General features: G+C 33.2%; 1 pseudogene; it reads left to right on the top strand.

Moving 5' to 3' along the window:
- The first annotated feature begins 1,100 nt into the window (after positions 1–1,100).
- LOC126718361 (mRNA export factor GLE1-like) lies at positions 1,101–9,357 on the top strand (annotated as a pseudogene).
- The last annotated feature ends 983 nt before the right edge of the window (positions 9,358–10,340 follow it).

Below are 10,340 nucleotides of genomic sequence, written 5' to 3'. Positions count from 1 at the left end.
TTTGATTTTGATTTTTAGCAGCAGCCAGGAAGACTTTCTAGAAATGCTCAAAGTTTTATGTTTTGAATGGATATACTGCCAACGCATATTTCCTATTGATTCTGACTCCCAAAAATATTACCTACTACTACTAGTCTCTGCGATATAGATTAACTTAAAATTTTATGCCAAAGGAAAAAAAGTTATAATATTATTGTAAGTCTGTAACTGTTATAATAATACGTGAGTCCTTTAAAACACACCCACATATATATATATATATATATATATATATATATTGAGCCATGTAGAGACAATATGTTGCCGGCAAATATATTTAAAAATGTAAAATTGTGATAGATGATTAAAATTTTTAAAATAAATAAAATAAATATTAAATTTATTGAGATTTTTGGTCATAAAATTTCAAATTCTTGAAACTTAGTTAATAAAGTTTTTTGGCTAAATAAAACTATCATAGTAATTAATAATTAATGAAGGTGTGTCAACTTGTTGTAGAATTATGTAGTGACTTGAAACAACTATGTATTTTATTTTATTATATAGTATATGATGTTGATTAAATCTTAAGCAGGAAAATGATAATAACATGAGAGCTAACTTTCAGTTTCCAAATTTATTATCGTGACAAAAGATGGTCTTGATGTCGAAAATCATTTACCTTCTACAATGTCAATATAAAAGTCTCTCAAGTTGCATTTTTGTGTCATTTGCCTTGAATAATGGTGGGTTTTAGTTAACTCAACTAATAAATTTTTTTATTGTTGAATAAATGATCTGGGATTAGTTGCCCGTATGAGATTTGATTAACAGTTCCCCTATGTCAATAAAAATGGAAAAAAAAGTCTTGAATAATTAAAAATGAATAAGTACTCAACAACAAACAAAAACCAAAAACACATTAAGGTAATAATCTTCAATCGCATATAAGGCCCAGTTCTGGGGTATTAAATATACCCCAAAAGGGCCCAAATCTTAAGAGTAAAGATAACTGCTCTAGCGTAAAAGAGTTAAGGGGAAGGAAATGTCACCGACTTTCAAAAAAAAAATAATTTAAAAATAAAAAAACGCGGGTTTTTGCGTTTTTTGTACGCTACTTTCAGAAAACAAAATAAAACCCTCAAAACAATGGCTTTCACTCTCACTCAGACTCTCTCTTCCTCCATTGAAATTTGAAAAACCCTAATTCCAAAGGCGAATCCGTTCCTACTCCATGAGGTTTATAGATAACAATGTCAGTTTCCCTTTCGCTCTCTCTGTTTGGTCCATTTGAGATCCTTCTTTTGTTCTTCTAATTATTGAGAAAATTCTGTATTCAATTAGGGGTGTTGTAATTGTCCCCAAAGATTTGATGGAATCACCATAGATCCCGAGCCGGATTGGAAGTTTGATGATATGTTATCAGAACTTAATTCACTGCAAATTAAGCTCCATCTCTCTGCACCTAAATTTGCCAAAACAGGACCTAGGTATCACATTTTTTTTCATAAATATATACATGCATGTTGTTATTTTTTTGCTAGTATGAACATTTTTCATCTTGAACTCTGTTTAGAGATTTCTCCAATACAATGCGCTTCTCTGTGGATGAGAATGATGACAACACTGAAAGCGAGGTTGAGGAGTATGGAAGTTTGAGGTGCTAACTTCTTCTTCTTGTTTTTCTTTTAACAGGGGAAACTTTGTTTGACGATATAAATGGGTGTTTGGTTTGGAATTTTATTTTTTAATGATGGTATTCATTCATTTTTTACCTTCCAATAACAGTGATGGCGAGTCGACTTTTGAAAACCAATGCTCCTACTTGATGGACGAAGAGGGAATAGTAGGAACTGCTTTGCATGAGCTAAGCCATGAAAATCACCTTCAAGTTAAGGTATGTAGCTATCAGTGTTGATTTTGATTGCGTACTCATTGTTGTATTTTCCACTTGCTATAGATTGAGCTAAAGATTCAAAACCTTTTTCTTTTTCCCTAAATAAAAAAGAAAAAAAAGAAAAAAGAAGAAGAAGATGAAATTCAATGGATTTAAAATTTAGAAGGAATCATTTTCTATTTCAAGAATGTTCTAATATATGTTTCAATTTTATGCATTTTCGGCAAAAAAGTTTAATTTTCATTAAGTTGTTATGACTTTTTGAGGCAATTATAAATCCTAGGGGTCTATTCTGATTGGTCTATAAAAATCAATTTTAATGCTATTTCTTTTGGATTTTTCTAGACAATCTATCTTGAAAAATAAAGTAAATTGAGTGCTATACATTACATTACACTATTGTTTCAGAAACATGACATGAAAATTATGATTATTTCTTCTCTACATCCATATCCATAAGGTTATTTTTATAATCTACTTCTGTTGCTGCTACTTCTGGTTCTTGTACTACTCCATTCACACTTAGTTATGGAGCCTTCCTTTTCTGTTTGCTATACAATTCTTTGTTAAGCCTGGATTAGTAGAAAAATGAGTGAGTTTATAATATTAAACGTGGATGCAAAGAAATAAATGAATTTATCTTTTGTTCTTTACTCATATTTGACCTTTTTGAGGTGTCATAGATAGCAAAGAAACCCATGATTTGATTTATGTCTGTTTGTAAATGTTTCATTAATATTTTTCCCTTTTGCTTGGTGCATAAACATAGTATTTTGATTGATGAGCAGGAGGAGATCAGGAACAAAATTTCTGCTTTAGAGACAGATTTACGTGAAAAGTATACTTCTGCCCTTATTCAAGTTGAGAGATACAGAGAAGCAAGATGTGAAATGGATAGGAGATTTGATACTCAATACCAACGCAAAATGTAAGACAATTTACTATGTCATGATGACATTCTTTATTTTGATGAAATGGTGGAGTTTTTGGAATGTCGTCCTAGTTTCTGTAGTTGTGTCTTTCTGCTACCTTTGCCTGTGATATATAAATTCTTACCACATCTTTGTAATAAACCTATCAAGTGAATGCAAACGTGACACAATCCATTTAGTTGATGATTTGTCAATTCCTTTATATGGATTTCGTTCTCATAGATTCAATTCTGTTTGTTTCTATAAAAGATAGTAGAGAATAACAAATGACAGAGGGAGGGATGGAGAGCTGTAATTAATGGGAAATAATGGGCAGGTAACTTAATATTGTTATCCAAGTTGAGGGAACGAAAAAAGGTAGAGGAAGACCAAAGATCACATTAGTAGAAATAATACAGAGAGTATGACTTTAGATAGAGACAAAGAATACATATGGTTGGCCCTAATTAATATGTTGAGGATCCATAACCGGCCCCAAAATTTTGGGACTAAGGGTTTGTTTGTTGGTGTTGTAGGCAACTGAAATTGTTCATTGGTAGGTTTTATTAGAGATCTTTTGATGCTTGGCAATGTTCTCATTTGCAAAAGATGTGGATATAAGAAATATATTTGAAAAAGTAACTTCATGTTTTATCTAAAGGGGAATAAATCTGGAGTTTGATTTAGGTATTTTGATATATAAATTGAAGCCCTTTGTCTTGTCATTGTCAAAAGATGGTGTTTAAACATCTATTGCTGCTTGCTGGAGCATGTTACAATTTGATTTAATATTGATAAATCTTGAAATCTGAATTTTTTCCCCATTCCCTAGTTGGCTTAATGGATGCTTGTTTTCCGCTTTTTTTTTTTTTTTTAAATTTTTTTTAATTTTTAATTTTTCCTTTTTTCCGGTTCCATAAGGGTCAAATCAATTAAAAGAATCCCAGAAATGTCTTTTGATATTTTCTTACAATCATTGCAGTGCAGAAGCACTTGATAATCACTTGACTACTGTTCAGCAGGACCATGAGCTGAGGTCACAAATAGAAGAAAGGAAAATTAGAAGTGATGTAGCTTATGAAGAGGCCAAAAGAAAGGAAAAGGCTTTCCATGAAGAAAAATTACGCCAAGAAAAAGCTAAAGCAGAATCTGAGGTTTGTTGGCTTGACCTTTCAGTTTGATGTTTTTCTGCTAAACATTTTGATATTAGTTCTTTCAAGCCTCCTCTATTCATGTTATTCCTATAGATATCCTTTGAAATGCATGCCGAGTTATCTTGAAAGCTCTTGGATTATGAGCAATCTGGAACTCCTTTGGCGCTTGCCATGCCTTGTGCTTTTTGGGGCTTCATTTTTGCACTTTATGCGAACGCTTTCCATTAAACTACACAAGACTTTGTTATTCCATTTCTTCGTCAGATGCATTTTGTTTACCACTATTTCTAATTGGTTTTCTGGCCATTTGGTGCCCTTCCTGGTCAGTCTCCTATTGAGACAAAGTACTTCTGGTATAGCTATTGGAATTTCAGGGCTGATACCATCATCCTTCTAAGTAATAAAAATATTTTGGAATGTAGGCCAGACTTGGAGTTGAGGAAGCAAAAAGAGCTGCTTTGGAAGCTGAGAGAAGAGCCGCGAAAGAAGCTGCAGAAAGGCTAGCTAGTGAAACCTCAACTAGAGTTGTTGCTAGGGTGGCACAAGAAGATGCTGGACTTCAAATGAATGCCAATGCAGGAACTTCAAGTAAATTTTTTGAATACTTGATGGATTTTATTATAGCATGCTTTGTGTGTGTTATTTAGTGACTTGTCTCATTTAATATTTTTCCCTCGTCAATTGGCAACGTGATGGTAGGTAAAGTACTTTGGGCTGCAGAAAGTGCTCTAAATTTTGAACAGGCAAGACTACATAAATTTAAAGAGGTAGATGAAAGAAACCAGGCTTTGAGGTTGACTTAAAATAAGGTATTGCTGACACTATAGGGATTAAGTTTTGAAAAATTGGAATTAGTATATATATTTTCCTAAATTTTAGTTGGGCTTTATATATTGAAAAGGCTAATGTTATTATTTATTACTCACCTAGGTACCATTATTGTAGATTAGAATTCTCATTTTGTGTCTGTTATTTTATTGAAGTCTAAGTTATAGGCTATGTGACTTGCTTCCTTTATATTGGTAGGTGATGTGGTCTTATTTTTTGTTAGGATTTGAGCAGCTATGAAAAGCTTATTAAAAGGTCGATAAATCAAATACGTAGGTCAACGAAAGTTGTTAGGTGAGATGGATTTGATTTTTGCTGCATTCTAGCGAAACGTTTCATTATCAAAGAATTTTTTTTGGTTCGTCTTTATTATCTATATTACTTTATCTAAATTTTGTTATCATGATGAGTATACTAACGGCATCAATGTTTTCCCTTCACCCCAGCGAATTGCAGCATGTCTCTGATACGAAGGACTTAGTTTTTGCTATCCTTGTTTAAAAAAAAATGTTTTTGCTTGTCTTTACAGCTGGTCAGACCAGTAAATTAATGCCAGCCCTTTTGCCCTGGACTGCCTTTAGGGTTTTTTAAAATAAAAATAAAAATTTACTGTATTATTCAAGGCTTTGAACTAAAAAAGTGATTGCTACTGATCAAGATGGCTGATTTATGATCTGTCATTCATTTGTGAATGTTGTAGACTTGTAGTTGCTGCTTCAACCTCTTTAGATAGAGGAGGGTTTTCCTTATTCTTGAGATGATTTTTGTGTAGTTGTATTATTTCTGTTTGAGCCTGAAAGACACTTTATTGATTTGGCATGGTATCTTATAAGGCCCTGTGATTGGCTTTGGGAATCCAATCCTTTAGCTTCAGCTTGAGGAGCTGTACACAAGAATCATTCCCTTCTAATGCTAAGAAAACCTCATTGTTAAATAACTCAAATTCTTGTTTTATTCATGGCATTGATTTTAGTTATAATTCTTCACCATAAAAGTAACTAATACTTCTGGATCTTGTTTGTATCGATTTACCAATTGCAGTAAAAAGGCATGTGAAATTGTTAAGATTTTCCATGATCCTCATTGCCCTCAATCTGTCAGCATGGCAGCATTTGCAAAGAAGGTAATTTCATAAATCTGGCCAAAGACATGCTCTTGTGTTCTACCTAGATTCATTTTTTGGTTGGATTGTTTGGAGAATGGCAGAAGTAGACAGAAAATTTTGGAACATGCATGTTAACATGCTTAAAGTTGGAAAATGTGGAATTTTATTTGGTATCTGGAAAGAGTTCAAAAGAATTTTTTTTTGATAATTAAGTTTAAAAAGAACATTTAGAGTTAGATCTTTATACACATCAAAACAAAAGAGAATGTAGAATTTGGAAATTAGGGTTAGCCAAGTCTAGAAGTTCTGTACTAAATACTACGAGTCCAAGTATGGAGTTAAATAAAAATTTTCTGATGGTAGGATTTAAATATTTGTTTCCTCTTATTTTAATACAGCATTGGAGTCACTGTTGAGAGGCTCTGCAGCTCATAATTTTTTTTTTCATGACATTTGATGGCCTTAGACATTCTGACTATTATGCTTTGGTGAAATTCAAATTGAAAATTTGTTCTCGTTCTTATAGGATAATGGTAGTAAATCCTTTTTTTTAAGTAAACAGTAAACTAAAAGAGATGATATTAATATATTTCCTAATTTTGATGGTACAGGTTCTCTCCTATTGTATCAGCCCTGATAATGATGCTTTTGCTTGTGCGTATGTCATTGTTCTTGTTACCTCACAGGTAAAACATGTTTAATTCATTGTGTTTAGGGATGGATGTTCGTTAATGAGATCATTGGTTGGTGACAGTTGGATGCTCCTGTGTTTTACCTTCGTCTACACATTAGGATGCTACTCAGTGGTTGTAAAAATTAAATAATTTGTTTCAAAACTTCAAGATATTGTAACATTGAGGACTGCTAGTTTCTAGGTTAATGTTTATGCCTGAATTTTCTTTTAAAACAAGGTTTGAAGTTTGATTTTGAATGGTGTAATTGGTTGTGGTTAGGGTTTGATTTTAATATGTTTTAGGGATATCTCAAGGATACCAATTCTAGAAGCCTTCATGGAAGGCTTTCTTTTTGTATAAAGTTGAAAAAAAAGGTTTGAATTTCATGAATTTGGTTCAAATGACTGAGGAGGATAGCCTTCAGGATGTAGCTCACTGTTCATATATTGTTTCTTGAAATAGACAGACAGACATGCATTTTTCACAAACCCTCACACCAATCACAGCAATCCTAATCACAAGGAAGGTGCATATCATTTCTTCATATGTATGTGTGTGCTTGTGCTGCATGCATGTGTTTATAGAAAGCAATCAGATGCTCCTTTCCTTGGAGTTAGTATTATCTAAGAACAAAGTTTTGTTATACCAAAGTAACTGTTGTTTTCTGAATTTACTGAAGGATATAGAATTTTCTCTGCAAATTGCTCAATAGATCGGTTTGCTGAACCAACCTAATTTCTGAGTCATTAGTCTGAAAGTATTATCGTGTCATTAGTTATGTTGGAAGAGGATTTAAACCCAGCTGCAGCTCTTGTATGTAATTACATTTATTTGCTTATATTTTTATGATATGTGAATCAGGTTCCACATACAATGGATCTCCTTCTTGCTGAACTCCACAGAGCCTGCATTTACACTGTTCCAAAGCATATAACCTACTCAGAGGTGATGTTTATCAACTCAGAGAAGCTATTTATTGATGTTTTTAGTGTCATGATATGGTTATTTTGAATTTGACACTTCAACTTTGACTGTGTTTTGGGGAATTTGTCATGTCATGTCATGTTAGTATTGCATCTAGAGCATGAAGCCATGGGTTCAAGACCTAATAGTGCATGTGTAAATTACTAATAAAAAAATTGCATTTAAAGGAAAAATAAAAAATGGGCATCCTTATTTATACTTATTTTGCATACTTGGTTGACCTATGAATGGTTGGAATGGAGTATATTACTAATAAATCAGAATCTGCTAGATATTAAGTTTATTTTTTGGAGTTTTGTTCTTCCTAATCCTTAAAAATTGCATAATCGTTTGGTTATCTTGATTGAAGAGAATTGCTGAGTTCAATAATAAATGTGACTTTTATATATGGTTTATTTACTTAGAAGTCTCATCTTAAGTAAAGGTTCCTGCTTTAAAGTAGACAAGAAAAGTCCTGAGTGACCCCTGACTGGATGTAGTAGAGAACCAAATTGTGATCTTCTTACCAGTGCTGAGCCTTGATGGTGACTTTCAAATGTTGAATAGTTATGTGGACATGAGAATAAATTTATCTACATTCCATTCTTTTGCTTAATTTTTTTTTATTGGAGTGGCAGATTGTATATTTTGAGTTGAATGGTAATTATTTTTAAACACATGTAGCTATTTTCCTAAATCCAACATTTTGAAAATAGTCCAAGTTGGGAGAGTTTGAAATTTGCCAAATTTCTCTTAATTTTCTGAATTATCCTTTCTATCTATGACCGATCCAATAAATTATCTTAGTCAAAAGTTTAAATTCCTTGGCCTATTTTTTGTTATTGCTGTTTTGTTTCTGATTTTGCTGCTAATGCGTGGATATTTAATTATATTTTCTTACTGCAGTCGGCATTTGAATGCAAGGGGGCTTATTATAAGGTTCTTGGATACAAAGAAAGTGACGGAAAGCTTGAGAGCACCAAGGACTATCTGAGACGGTTAGAGTCCTACATGAAATTGTATGGGGCTCTAGTTCAGGTTTGCAACTATGATCTTATGCTTTTGACTTTTGAGGTGTTGAAATGCTTTATTTTTAGCAATGGGCAATTTACAAAACCCCAGCTCTCTTGACATGGTGCTATTGTCACACCTTTCCTTTATCCCTTACTCCCTTCATATCTGAAAGCAAAAGAAGCTTACCAAGAATGATTGTTTTGGCAGACAGAAGTACAGGGTTCCAGAACACACATGGCCTGAAAGAAGGTTGGGCATGGATTGCAAGGTTCTTAAATACTCTGCCTGTCAATAGAGATACAGCGGTTGCACTGAGTGCCTTCCTGAAAGTAAGTTGATACAGAAACATAATGATATTAGCAAAACAATATTTGAAAGCCCTTAGAGTAAAAAAACAAATTATGATTTACAGATGGCAGGGTTTGCTCTCTTGAAAAAATATAAAACTCAGTTCATCAAAGTACTGAGCTACATCTGGAACAACTTTCTACAAGAATTGAAAGCATGTGAAGATCTAAAGTTAAGTGCAACAATCAGGGAAATTCAAAACTACATGGAGGATAAGTTGTTCCTTAAGGAGCCGGAGGGAAGGGCCCTGATGGGTGGTGTATTGCTATCAAATGTTTTTCTGGTATAACCAGATTACCAAGAATTTATTACTTGCTTTTAGATAAGATAGAATTTCAATATATGACTTCTATTCTATGATGATTTTTTTTATCACAGGGTAAGACACCCATTAGTTTTTGGAGTAGGTAAGGTTTGAATCCCAAATATCTTATTTGATAAAAAGAGACTTTACTATTTTAAGAATTTATTACTTAGTACTTCATCTGTCATACATATATTTTTGTAGGATTAACTGAGTTTTGAATTATATAACTTTTTAAAAAATGGTAAAGTGGGCGTTTGGGGTGGGCTGAAAGTGGCGTTTTCAGATCTGCGTTTTCAAGTTTTTTTTTTTTCCCTGCGCGTGAACAGTAAAATCACTGTGCAGGGGAAAAAAACAATGTTCACGCACTGTTCATGTACTGTTCATGCATTGTTCACAGGTCCTACGACACCATTCACATATTTAAAAATTATTTTGCTACAGTGTTTTCAGTTTTCAGTTTCAGCAACAATAAATTCAATCCAAACGGACCCAAAAATCTTTGGGAGTGATGGATGTTTAAATTTTAAAATCTTAATATGTAGGCAAGAAGTAATGGGTGGAGATCTCGAATGTTCCATATGGCAACTACCAAGGGGGTGTTTGGTACGCGTGTTTGAAAACATGTGTGAAAATATGTGTAGGTGAAAAAGTGTGTAGAAATGCATGTAATGTTGTTTAAAAACTGAAAACTTGTATTTAAACTGTCTACCAAACAGCCCCTTGAATGTCCGTGAATTTTAGATAATTCATTCCCCGAGCAACGAAGACTATGGATAGATTAGTTGATTGTTTTGTGTTAGGCTCTGCCCCTGCTGTTCTCTCTAATGTAATCCTCTTGGAGCAAGCCTTTGTCTTAGGCTCTCCTGTGTAGCCCTCTGGGTTTTTTCTTGGCAATAAAATCTTTAAGCCGATTTTGAAAAATAATAATAGTAATAATAATGAAAATGTGACCATGAACGCTCTGCCTGGTACCATTTTTTTGCTTTTCATTAATGGACAATTTCAGTTCATTTTTTGTGTGCAAAAGAGTGTGTGCAATAGACACTATTCCTTGATCAATATATTTAATTCTTCTTTTGTCTATTGTCTATTGACCAAATTTGGCCATGTCCAATGAAAGTAGGACTGTTGAGACTGGATCTCCAAATAATCAATGCTAA

The sequence above is a fragment of the Quercus robur genome, chromosome 3 (assembly GCF_932294415.1).
Source record: "Quercus robur chromosome 3, dhQueRobu3.1, whole genome shotgun sequence".
Lineage (NCBI taxonomy): Eukaryota > Viridiplantae > Streptophyta > Magnoliopsida > Fagales > Fagaceae > Quercus > Quercus robur.
The sequence above is the reverse complement of the archived record's forward strand: the minus strand, read 5'-3'. Positions and strand labels throughout refer to the sequence as shown.